We start from the raw sequence: 13,449 nt of genomic DNA, 5'->3' as shown, positions 1-13,449 counted from the left end.
ACATTGACCTAATCCTAGAAATATTCTCCAAAAAATATTAACAATTTATTTAGAGAAAATATTAAAAGGAAAATGATTTTTTTTTTTTGTATTTTTAGCATATAAAACCTATATTTTGATTTAATTTTTAAATAATAAAATAATAAATATTTTTAGATTTTTTAAAATATATTCACAAAATATACCACATAAACAAGAAGTTTGCAAAAAATTAACTCAAAAGAAATTAATTTTCTCATAGAAACAACTTGGAAAAAAGATGGAAAAACAATTAATATTATTCAAAGTTGGCTTCAGGAAACCCGTTTTCCAAAATGGGGAAATTGATTTCCCTGTGTAGAAAACTTAATTTTTTTCAGTTTTTGCTTCATGAAATCGATTTCCCACTTCTTGGAAATCGATTTCCACCTAGAAAAATCCAGTTTTCTACTGCAGAATCACATTTTTCTCAAGCTTTTGATTCTTAAAAATGGTAACTTTCTTATTTCTCAACCAAATGAAAAAGTGTAAACACCAAAGTTTCTTAGAATTTCACAAGGAATTCAATCATATGCTTAAAACAAACTAATATTGAGTGTAGCTTTCAAATTTTTGATAAAAACAGAAGTAAGCTAGTTTTTCAAAAGTTAATTTAAATGACAAATCAAGCTCAAACAACGCCTATTTTCATAGGACTTCAAGTCACACTAATCATATGAATAATAATGACTAAAAAATGAGCACAAATGTTAGCCTAAACTATGAGTTTCAAGTTCAAGATTTTCTTACCAAACGGGAAGAGATGGTAACCTCTTTAAATGATGTTCCAGCAACAAAGGAAGGATTCTATGAGCTTCCTTGAACCTCTATGGTGCTATTGATGTGCTTACCTAGCTTTGAACCGCTCTCAATATCTCTTCCCAACTCATCACGCAAATAAGACAGGTGAAAATGGAGGGTGGTAACAGAGATGTTATAGAGGTTATGTAAGGGTTTGGATAGCTTCTATATGGTATATATGAAGTGTTTGGATGGTTTGTTTACAAAGAACTTGAGAGAAACTCAGAACTTGCAAGTTTGAGCTAAAATGACAAAGTGGATGAGTGACTTTTGGGATTTTTGCTTGGGGTATTTTGAGGGTAGTAATTATGGTGTATAGCTTCTAAATGATGATTAGAAGCTGTTGGAAAGCTTGGTTGACACCCAGAACTTATGGAACTCAAAATGACTTGAAAAATGCAAAGTTGGAAAGAACGAGAATTTCAAGTTGGGGGTCACTTGGAGAATTTTGGTGTGTTTGTTGCAAGAGGCAAGGGCCTCTATTTATAGGCACAAAATGTGATTTTTGGAGGGAAAAATCACATCACATGTCTTCATAATTTTCAAATTGTGTACTTTTGCTTCTTTGTGAAGAAATGTGAAAATTGTGGTTTCAATGGTACTTGGGAACCTTTAATCACAACTTAGGGAATCTTTTATGAATTTTAGGTGGTTGCTTGTTGAATTTTGGTTGCTTTTGGTGCAGAATAAATAAGTTAGAAGCTCAAGGAGAGTGGACTTTGTGATTAAAGTCACTTTTCCAAAATGGAAGTCATGGCTTTATGCTTGAAATGGAATGAAACTTTGGACAATGCTTAAAACACATGGATCATAGCTAAAAATCAAATGAAATCATCTGATTTTGGTGCCTTGAACAAGTTAGAGGGGCTGCAAGAAAGGAATCTTTGCATTTGGAGTAGTTTTGGTTCATAACTTCTTCATGTTCATGGAGTTTTTCAAGTGTTATGGAGCCTTGTTTGCAAAATCATATCTCATAGCTCAAGCCATGGAATTTCATGCTAATGGTCTTTTTGGAAAGCCCTTGCTACATACTTCAATTAACTTGTTGAAAGTTTCCTCAAACTCTTTTTGGATCATGGAGGAAAAAGGCCTTAAAGTTAAGAAAAAACTAGGTGAAAACACTTAAAAAATTTCTTAGTCTTTTGAACATAAACCTTCTTAATCCAAAAGTTGCATTGTGATAATTTGTTTGTTTTGTCAATATCTACAACTTTCATGTTTGGAGATTATTGAGTTTGTAGGCAAAATTTGAAGTTCCCAAAATTAGGTTAAAAATCACTTAAAACCCTAATTTTGACTTTTGTTGATTTTTTATTCTTGATGAATTATTTGAATTTTCTTTGATAAAATGTCTTAAATATCCATATGATGATGATTTGGATCCTTAAAAGTCCATAGTTGACCATTTTTCTCAAAAGTCAAAGGTTGACTTGCACAATTAACTTTTTCTAGATGAACTGCAGTTTTGTGATTTTCATATGAATCAAGGTCTCCTCTTCAAATGAATGATGTGAATGGATTATAATGTTTATTTGGATGTCCTTGAATCATAGTTGGAGCCTTGGAGCCATGTCCTGATTGAAAGTCAACCCTCAAGTGGAATTAGGTCAAAACCCTAATTTGGGGCCTCAGGTGATCTTGAGAGTTGCTGATCTTGAATTGGGCTATCCTTGGACTTTTATTTTTATGAGAGAATCATTTTCACATGTGAGAATGTTTGAACTTCCTTGTGGGCCTCAAAACCCTAATTTGCCCAATCTCCTCTTGATCAGCCTCCTATCTTAGGATACAAGCAACAAACAATAATTTTTTTGGTATTTTTTGGTTAGAAAATGATGTATGCATGATGATAATGATGATGATGATCCTACTATTTGGAATATGGTGGGATCTCAGTGGTCAAAAATTGGGGCACAACAGGCACCAGTCACATTTGATGATGAAAGCAAGAACATCGAGCCACAAAGTTGGCCATAAAGGCCTGACTGAAGGATCTTAACACAATTTTTGGATGTTCTTGCATGTATGCCATAAGGGGAGGAGTGGCAATGATTTATAATGTTTTCCACTTCATCTTCAGGTACACGACGACAAAATATGTCGTCTGCTCCTCTCTTGAAGAGGAGGGGTTCGTCCCAGTAGCAATATTTTATTTCTTGGAAGAACTGTTTTAAATGTATAAATGTACCAATTTACACCTTTTTTATCTAAAAAGAGTGTAATCTACTCTCGATTTACACCCGTTTTAAAACGGGTGTAAATTAGTCAGACATTTCTCACCCTTTGAGTTTACACCCTCTAATAACAGGTGGAAAACGTATAAAAAAATAGTGTAAATTCCTCTTTCTACACTAGCGATTTTTCAAAATAACCAGCATGACCAAAACAAACTAAAATAACCTTTAATACAAAACAAGCCAAGCAAGGTTTACAAAATAACAATAATTAAGAAGTAAAAGCAACACTCAAGCATTGAAGAAGACTATGACATTGAAATCTCCATAGAAACCTGCTGCATGATAGGACGAGACCGTGGACTTTGGTTCAAGCAAGCTACTATTGTCTTTGTTATTGAAACCAACACCTTAGATTTAGTATTCACTGGATAAGGAAGACGTTGGTCCAACATATCCATCACTGACATAGTGTCAAGTGTTGATCATGCCATAGTACTCCAATGTATACTTATTAGACATAATATCTCCAAGGTGTTTTCCACAAAGTATTTCGAATGCTAATACTCCAAAACTATACACATCACATTTTTAATTCACTTCCATTGTGTATGCAAGTTCTGTACAAAATAAAAATAAAAAGAGAACATGGTTAGCAAACACAATTTATAATGTTTATCATATCATAATTTGACAATAACATAAATGAAATTAACCTGGAGCAGAATATCCAAATGTGCCTGCAAATGAGGTCCAATTGTCTGAATTAGGATTAAGAAGCTTAGTTGTTCCAAAGTGAGAGACACAAGCCATATATTCTAAGTCTACAAGAATGTTTTTTCTTGATATATCTCGATGAACAATGGGAGGGAAGCAATCATGGTGCATATAGCTTAAAGCATTTGCTACATCTTTAATGACATTCACTCTCTTATTCCAATCAAATTCAATTTCTTGTTCGTCGTATTTCAAAATGTTCTCTAAATTTCCTTTCTCCACGAACTCATAAATCAAAAAGTGTGAATTTGAACAAAACCCATATAGCTTCACAACGTTACGATGTCAAATTTTTGTCAGAGCTTGAATCTCACTTGTGAAACATCTTATACCAGAATTTTCTTCATTTGTTGCCAAATGGATTTTTTAGCAGCGACTATTTGGCCTATGTGCAACTCTACTCAGCTTTGTAGACACTTCCATGTATTCCTACTCCAATGAGATATTTTTCATCAAACTCTTTTATTTCTTCAATAATGTTCTCATACACCATTTTCCCATAAAAACTCCATATTGCATATGCATTATTCGGAGAAACAATAGTTCCGCCATCCTGGTTGTCTCTTGTGGTTCGCGTTTGACATAAATGTTTTGAGAGTTTGAAACAAACAAATGCTAACATTAGAATTCCTGGTGCTAGAGGTAAAACTATCAATAAGATCAAATTCTTAATCTTATGATTAGGATATCCACTGCTTGATTTTACGCAAGGCGTCAACCCCAAAACATTACCGCACAAGACTGTATTATTTCTCAACACTTCAATTGTTGCGTTATTAAATGCTCACATATTTGGAAGTGGACCTTTCAATTGGTTATAAGATATATCAAGCCAAAATCATCAGTTATGTTTCCATCAAAATGGTTATTGTCAAGCCAAAGTCTAATAAGGCTGGAACGATTCTTCAAACTATTTAGAACTGGTCCTGTAAAATGGTTATATGAAGCACTAATGTATTTCAGGTTTCCCCATGGCAAATGTTGAGGCAACTGACTGATAAAATTATTTTCATGTACAGAGAATGAGTGCAAATTAGAAAGCAAAGCATATTCAGTTTCGTCGGAATATATCCAGTGAGATTATTTCCATGGAGAGCTAGCGTTTTTATGCTCAATAACTTCCCAATTATTGGAGAGATGTATCCAGAAATTCGATTGCCTCCTAAATATAGATATGACAATTTAGCCTATTTTTCTATGGAAAATGGGATACGACTGGTGAAATTTCTAAAACCAATAAGTTCAAATTCATGTCCCATCAATCATTTTTACTTGTTATAATTGAAGAAATTTTTGTTTTTAAAGTTTTTTTTTTTATTTATTTTTTATTGATAGTTTTTAAATCTAAAATATGACAATAATTATTATTTTGTCAATAATATACTTTGTTGGAAAAATTTGGGAAGCGGTGTCATCTCTCTTATAAATCTAACACTTCCTTCATTTCTATTTTATGTGCGACTATACACAACTTTCACAAAATCCAGTTAATTATTTTAAGAAGAATGATCATATCTCTTAGAGGTATGAATTACTTGATTTAAATGATTATTCTTAAAGAGTTATTTTAAATAATTTATCATTTTGCTATAATTTATTTTATATTAAAATTTTAAAAAATTATTTAAATTTAAAGCTACTTCAAATCATTTTTAAAAAATATTTTTTGAGATACATCTTTTTTAGAAAATTGTTATTTTAATCTTCAATAATATATATTTATATTATAGGATATCAATATTAAACTTCTTTTTTTTTTATAAAAAACGAATTAAATTTTTTTTAATGATTAAAAAAATTATAAAAAAGGTTTATAAAAATAAAATGAAAATACTTTTTTTAATAAAACAAACGGGTCCATAGTCTATTTATTAACTCAATATATTTTAGTATGGAAAATTAACTAAAGGTAGTATTTTTGGATTTCAAGTGTGAAAGTTGTGCATAACTTTCACACTTGAAATCCAACAATACTACCTTTAGTTAATTATTACACATAGGCGAAATTCACTTTATCCCTATAAAAAAAATTATATCATCTCCTTAAAATGTTAAAATCTATGTCTTTCTCTCCCTAAGTGCACAAGTTATTCTCTGTAATTTTTTTTTATTTACTCCCCAAATTCAGTGCTTAATTTGTACGCTTAGGGGGAATCCAAATAATAATATTACAGGGGATAATCCCAAAAAACATATTACAGGGGATAAAGCAAAAATCGTGCATTATAGAAAAATAAAGTGGTATTAACCCTTTATATATATATATATATATATATATATATATATATATATATATATATATATATATATATATATATATATAACAAAAAAAAGTCTAGAGAAAATTGCTACACAAAATAGTCATGGACAAAAATACATTAACATAAAATTGCTATATACTTCAACGTTGATGCTTACATTCTTGAGTATTATAGGGTTTCAAAGTACAAGTCAGTATATAAGCATGTGCTCTATCCTGTTAATGGATCAAACTTGTGGGTTAAGACACCATAGCCAGATGTGCAACCACCCAAGTATAGGAAGATGCCTGGTAGATCAAAGAAGAAGAGGAATCTTGAACAAGAAGAGATTGATGGGTATGATTCCAAAATGAGAATAGCATGTTTTTTTGTGAAGTGTAGTATGTGGAAGAAAGTTGGACGCAACAACTCAATTTTCTCAACCGCCAACACATGTTTCCCAACCATCCGTTCAAGCATCTCAACCTCCAACACATGCTTCTCAACCAATAGTTCAAGTTTCCCAATCTACTCAACCATCTCAGAAATGAAATACTACTCAAAAGACTCAACCATCTCAGACATCTAAGGGAAAGGCTACTTAGAAGACTCAACCATCTAAGACATCTAAGGGAAATGCTACACAAAAAGACTCAACCATTTGTACCTCCTGGACTTGCTAGGGCAAGGCACAAGTTAGATGGGCATCAAGACCTTTTATCCCCCCAGGGCCTACAACTAGATTGACTGCATCCAAGAATGTTGATGGCCCTACAACAAGAAGAACAACTCCAACTAAGAGAACCACACCAAAGAAGAACCTCTAGTTTTAATTAGGATATCAGTTTATGTATTTTGTATATTATGGGATTTTGGTACCATCTCAGTCTATGTATTGATGTCACGTGTATTTTGGAACATATTGTATTGCTTGCTTGTTATGTATTTTTGGAACATATGGTTTTAGTTTTTATGTATTTTGGAACATATTGTCTTTTGGAAATGATATAACATTTTGATTTTATGTATTATGGTACATATTTTATTATGTGTTATATAGTACGTAATTGGTATGCCAAAACACATACAATAATTCAACTGATACAAACAAACAGGCCATGCCAAATATTATGTGACTTTTCAGGCCAATTATTGCAAATAGGTCATCCCAAAAATGATAAAAAAAAATTAACATCTAACTGACATAAACATACAAGTCATGTCAAAATTTAAGTATGCCAAATAGGTAATGCCAAACAAACTTTAACATCAACTGATACAAACTTTACATTCAACTGGTACAAACTAAAACCAACTTTACTACACATTCAAATGATACAAACTTTAACAACTTTAACATTCAACTGGTAAAAACATTAAGAGATCAACTATTACAAACAAACTTTAAGGCATCCATCATAATACCCTAATTAATTCTAAAACTAATACACACATAATCATAAAACACATCAAATTTTTTTTAAAAAAAACACTTCATGATATTCTTCATTTCACTTTCAAGTTTCATCAATTGCTTCCCTAATTCTTCATTCACCATATTGATTTTTCAAACTCGTTTTTTTCTTCAGAAATTTCCTTTGATACCTTTTCTAACCTATCCATCTAAAATTTCTCCTTCTCATCTCCCACATCCTCATAAAACCAACCTAAGTAACCACACTCAAACTCAAACAGAAATAAAACAGAAATTATTTGCATACCTTATAATTTAACAAACCCCATAAATGTTTTCCGAAATTCTTAACTGGTGTTTCCCTTCAAAGAACAACCATGTCTGCACAATGACATATGGGTTTCCATCGTGAGCTACTGTATACGTTTGAATCACCACTTTCTGAGTTTTTTGTTTCAGCATGGATGAACAACCACCTGATTCCATGCTTGCATACCCTAATTCCTAATTCCAAGTATGAATCCCAAATTCCAATTTGCCCTAGGTCTAAATTTCAGTATGTGTAACACGAACACTTTGTGTAAATAGAGAAGATGAAGTTGTCTTTCCAATTCAGCTGCCACATATTCACACATAAACTGACGTTTGAGGGTAATTGACAGAGAGGACTTACGTGATGTTGTTTTAAAAGTTAAAGGACTAACATGACACTTTTTTAAGTTAAGTGACCAAACTGGACCCCGAAATAAAGTTAAGAGATGAAAAAGGGTATTTTCCCTAAAAATTAATATTATAAGTACTGGGTAGATAGAGAGAAATTAACCTGTCATCCCAACAATTATACCTGGCACCCCTCAAAGTGTATGAAAAGACCAAAATACCCAATCCAAAAATTTCACCATTTCACAAAAGTTACAAGAGTGCCGAAATTTTCTAATTTCAAGGGTGATGCCGGAAATTTGGAGGCGATTACCAAAAATTTCACGAAATAGTAAGAATATCCGGTTATTTTGAGAAATATCAAGTAGAAATTCACGAAATTTTTTAGGAATTTCCCGGATTTCTTACCGGAAATTTCAAAACTTCCGGTGCTCTTTTGAGGCAATTGTACCGAAAATTTTGAAATTTCTGGTAGTTCAATTTTTTAAAAAAAACCGAAAATTTCAGAATTTCCGGTAGTTCATTTTTTTACAAAAAATACCGGAAATTCTTAAATATTCAGTAGTTCATTTTTTTAATTATTTTTGTTTGCCTTATTTATTTGTTATAATGAGGACCAGATGTATAGAAGGTTTCGTTGCAGGCAGGCTTGTTGATAGAGAACAAACTTAGGCCCGGGGGATGAGGCAAAAGGTTCCCAGCTACAAGCTAGAAGACATCCTCCAACCGATTCTCACTAGAAACAGTTGGCTAAGCAGGTGCAGTTCCACGCACTCTGATGTTGGGCTGCTAGAGTTGTTGCTACGGAGGAGGCACGTGTAACTGTGCTTGTGGCTGAGCAGGTACCTGTGGAGGAGTCAATTGTGCCTGTACCCACTGTGGAGGAGATAGTTGTGGAGGTACCGAATATGGAGGTGCCAGCTGTGGAGGTAACCGCTGTGGAGGAGTAGGTATCTGCTGTGGAGGTGGTTGTGTCATACCCCAAAATTTGCACACCATATTTCAAATTAATTTGGCTCAAGCACTGAGATCTCCAATTGTTCAAAGTAGTGCAAGAAGCAAGCATGTCTACTCTCTCTCTTAAATAACAAGACTTCAATTCAGGTTTTGGTTTTCTCAAAGGAATTGGATGTATCAAGGCCTCAAGTGGACTTCATGGCATATCATATGATTTAAAGTATCCTCATACCAAGTTTCAAGCCTTGAATCACAAGACTGCCCAGTCGATTGCTCAAATGATCAACAGTCGACTAGTCTGACATAAAAGTCAACTATGGTCAACTTACAGTCAAAACTTTTGATTTTTTGTCAACATCAACATTTTGAGGTTATATTCATCATTTGATCAATGGTTGATCATGATTCATCAAGGAAAACTCAGGGATCATCAAAACTCAAAGTTTCAAAATTTGGGTTTTTAAACTAAAAGTCAACTGAACTTTGACCAACCATAACTCTCATATGATTCATCAGAAATTGTCCAACCAAAGTTCATTTTAAAGTAAATTTAATTCTATACAACTTTGATGTTGGGTTCAAGCTCAAGAAATGCTTCATTTGGAAGATAAGGATCAAGACATTATAGGTCCTTCTAAAAGTAAAAAAAAAAGACACTTTTTCTCAAAGAGTGGTATATGAACATGGAATACTGAATTGAGATGAAACCAAAAGTATCACTTTTTCTCAGTCTTACATGTTGGACATGTTCCTCCGACCGGTTCTAACCGGAAACGGAGGGCTGAACAGGTGGGTATGGGGTTCCGTACACCTCGCCGTCAGGGTGGTAGAGCATCCACTGCTGTGGACGAGCAGGTGCATCAGGATGAGGTTGTTGATGTTGAGGCGGTGGCTGTTGTTCGGGAGCCGGCTGATGCTGAGGAGCAGGTACCTGTTGTTGATGAAGAGGTGTCTAGAGTTGAGGAGCGGGTGATTGTGGTTGAGGAGGGGGTTGCTGAGGAGCGAGTGGTGCATGATACAGACACCACCACAGGTGCATCTACGGAGCCATCAGTACACACTGATGGGGGTTTTCCAAGAGGACCTTCTGACAGGTCCGTTTTAACAGGATATTGCAGGGCGAGGTATGTAACATTGCTTAAGTGCTTAATTTTTATTATGCAATTTAATTTATACTATTGTGTTTTGATTGTATTTTTTAATTGTATTTTTTTTTGTTACAGGAGCGTCCAATGTTGAAGATCACTTCTCACGGGTCGAAGTTGAAGAACTTCCCCGAGAGACCGATGCCTGAACAGGTGGCGAGGATAGTTTGAGACTTCCATTTGTTGGACTTTGCTGGATGCTCCCTGACGATGTTGGACGCCCCTCTATTATCAGCGTTTGTTGAGAGATGGCACCCGGAGACATCATCCTTCCATTCTTCCATTTGGGGAGATGACGGTGACTCTGGATGATGTGCATTCCATATTTCAACTTCCAATAGCTGGTACATTTTTTACACCAATTCATAGGGACCAGGCGACGGCGGTGCCCATGGTGATGGATGCTTTAGAGGTTGATGAGCTGGCTATGCTCAAGGAGTTTGGCGACACTCGGGGCTTTCACCTCAGGATGTCTTGGTTGAGGAGGGTTTTTTAGAAGCTTGTCGATGCAGGGAGGTACCAGGTTACCGCTAGGGCATACATGCTACATCTAGTGGCATGTATTCTCTTTGCGGACAAGTCTGGAGTCTATATAGATGTCAGATATCTTACTCTCTTCAGCGACCTTGAGACCCCATGTTGGACTTGGGGAGTGGCTGCATTGACGATGCTATACATGGCGCTTGATGTCGCATCTCGTCTTGACACTAGAGAGCTTGCTGGTTATTTGGGCTTGATTATTTTTATATATGCAATGTTGGATCTACGAGCACTTCCCACGCATCTGTGAGCGGAATACCCAACATTGTGCGGCTGCTGACCCTTGTGCGGGGAGGTGGAAGGCCAGACAGACCCTTCGAAGAGACAGACCCTTGATGGAGTACAGGCGGAGGTTGGATGCTCAGACGCTGGATGATGTCATCTAGACACCATATACAGGTCACCGCTAGCATCTTCCTTATGATGTATCTTCTTTATATGCAGGGTATGTCAGATGGGAGAGCCATGTGGCTAGACACTTGCCTGAGAGGTGTCTACGCCAGTTTGGTTATATACAGGGCATCCGATGGCCGATCTCAGAGGCTCCAGCTAGTGGAATTGATCGCTGGTTTCAGAGTCACATCCTTAGCTCCCCCGTGAGATCCTTGATACAGATGTTGCAGTTCAGCAGCATGGGCAGTGTCAGGATGGATACTTGGAGTGGTTCCTTAATGTGTCACACCCCAAGGTCAGCCCATCTGCCGCAACATCTGATGTTCTAGGGCCTTCAGGTACCAGGGCTTCTTCACCACCACCATCTCCACCTCCCGCTGGTGACCAGGACAGCCGCCTGTAGTACATCGCAATTCACTTGGATAGCCTCATGGGTTTAGTGAACCCTGACGATGAGGTTCATAGTATTTTAGCTAGGTTGGTGGATGTTGCCCGTGGAGGACCTATGTAGATTTATTTTGTTATGATTGTATTATTTGTATATTTGTATATTTTATACGAACATCTTATTTATTGCATAATCTTTTTGTCTAGTACATGTTTTGAATAGATAAAGAAAATAACATCAATAACAAACAAACATGGTTAACAAATATCAGATGGCAAACAAGCATAAATAGTACCCGAAACACGAAAGCCTAGGCACTACCAAAAGACTCTGGATGAATCAGACATTTCCTTATGTCGTCAACGGATCTTTGGGTATGCGCTTCCAATTCGATCGAACCTTTAGTTATCCTACGGCGAAATGATTTCCACGTGGCCTTCATATCTTCATCATTCTTCAACTCGATTAAGTTGTATTTCACCCTTCCATTTATATCAATCCAGTCCTTCCGAAACTCGATCTTTGTCACCCTTCTGTTATCAGAATCAGGCAGCAAATTGTTCAACGTTTCTTTCAAGGTGGCTGTCATACCCCAAAATTTGCCCATACTATTTCTCCTATTCAAAATTCAAATCAAAATACAAAGCTCCAAGACACACTCTCCTAAACAAGACTCAAAGAACTAGGGTTTTGTTGTTCTGAATGAAAATCAATGAATCAATGGCTCTAAGGCATCCAATATGGCCTATGATACTCCACACTATCTCCATAATAAAATTCAGGGCTCAACACAAAAGATTGGTCACTCAATTGCTCAGAAAGTCAACTGTCGACTAGTTTGACCTAAAAGTCAACTGTGGTCAAAGTACAGTCAAAACTCCTGATTTTTTGTCAACATCCTCATATTGAAGTATCATTCACCATTTTATCAAGAATTGATCATGGTTCATCAAGGAAAGATCAAAAATCAACAACTCAAAAGGTTTCTAAATTAGTGTTTTTATAGGAGAAAGTCAACTGAACTTTGACCAGCCATGACTCCTACATGAAACATCAGAAATTTCCCATCCAAAGCTAATTTTGAAGGAAATTTGATTCTCTACAATTTTGCCCCTCACATGCCAAGTCTAAAAATGCTTCATTTGAGAGATATGGACTAAGACACTATAGGTCCTTTTCAAAAGTCAACAAAAAGTCATTTTTTTCAAAAGGACACACAAAGAGCATGGAGAGTTATTTTGACATGAGACCAAAGAAATTGGTTAGAGGACTCTTTAAGGTTTCTAAAAAGTCCTAGAACTCTTCCATACCTTAAAAATTGAGGGAGATATGCCTTGTCAAAGTTAGACAATTTTTAGAGAAAAATGTGAAACAAAAGTGGTTCAAAATGGATTTTCCTCCAAATGGGCTTGAGTTTTCATGACCCAAACTTGTTCCTAAAGCCATCAAGGAGCTCTAAGTCGAAGCCCATGATTATTTGATTTTATTTGATATTTTATTGAATTTTTTATTCATTTAAAATATGACTTAAATCAAATAATTGGATGAAAATATGAAAGATTTGATTTTTATTTGGTTTCCAATCAAAATTACTCATCAAATGGCACATATTGGATACTGAATTCGTGTAAGGAAAGATTGGTGCAAGATTGGTACAAAAAATCCATAAATAGAAGAATATTCAATCAATCTCCAATCAATCTCCAATACCATGATTCAAGGGAGTTTTGTGCAAGTTTTTTAACCTAATTCATGCTACTATATAGGCAGAAGAATAACAAATTCTCAGGACGATTTTTGGGAGACTCAGAAACCCTACTCCAAGGCTGAAAAAAACGTGAATGAGGAGGAGGTAGAAGACGAATTTTTATCTCAATTAAGGCCACACAAAGCATCCTAATCGGTTCCTTGGTGTTTTCTGGACGTAACCTGATCCCAACTA

The 13,449-nt window shown here is 35.2% G+C and overlaps 1 pseudogene; it reads right to left on the bottom strand.

The window, feature by feature from the left end:
- Positions 1–3,247: 3,247 nt before the first annotated feature.
- On the bottom strand, positions 3,248–9,083 carry LOC131641200 (MDIS1-interacting receptor like kinase 2-like; annotated as a pseudogene).
- Between the last annotated feature and the right edge of the window lie 4,366 nt (positions 9,084–13,449).

Source organism: Vicia villosa, unplaced genomic scaffold (genome assembly GCF_029867415.1).
Source record: "Vicia villosa cultivar HV-30 ecotype Madison, WI unplaced genomic scaffold, Vvil1.0 ctg.003574F_1_1, whole genome shotgun sequence".
Classification (NCBI taxonomy): Eukaryota; Viridiplantae; Streptophyta; class Magnoliopsida; order Fabales; family Fabaceae; genus Vicia; species Vicia villosa.
Note: the sequence above shows the minus strand (reverse complement) of the source record. Positions and strands in the feature narration are given on the sequence as shown.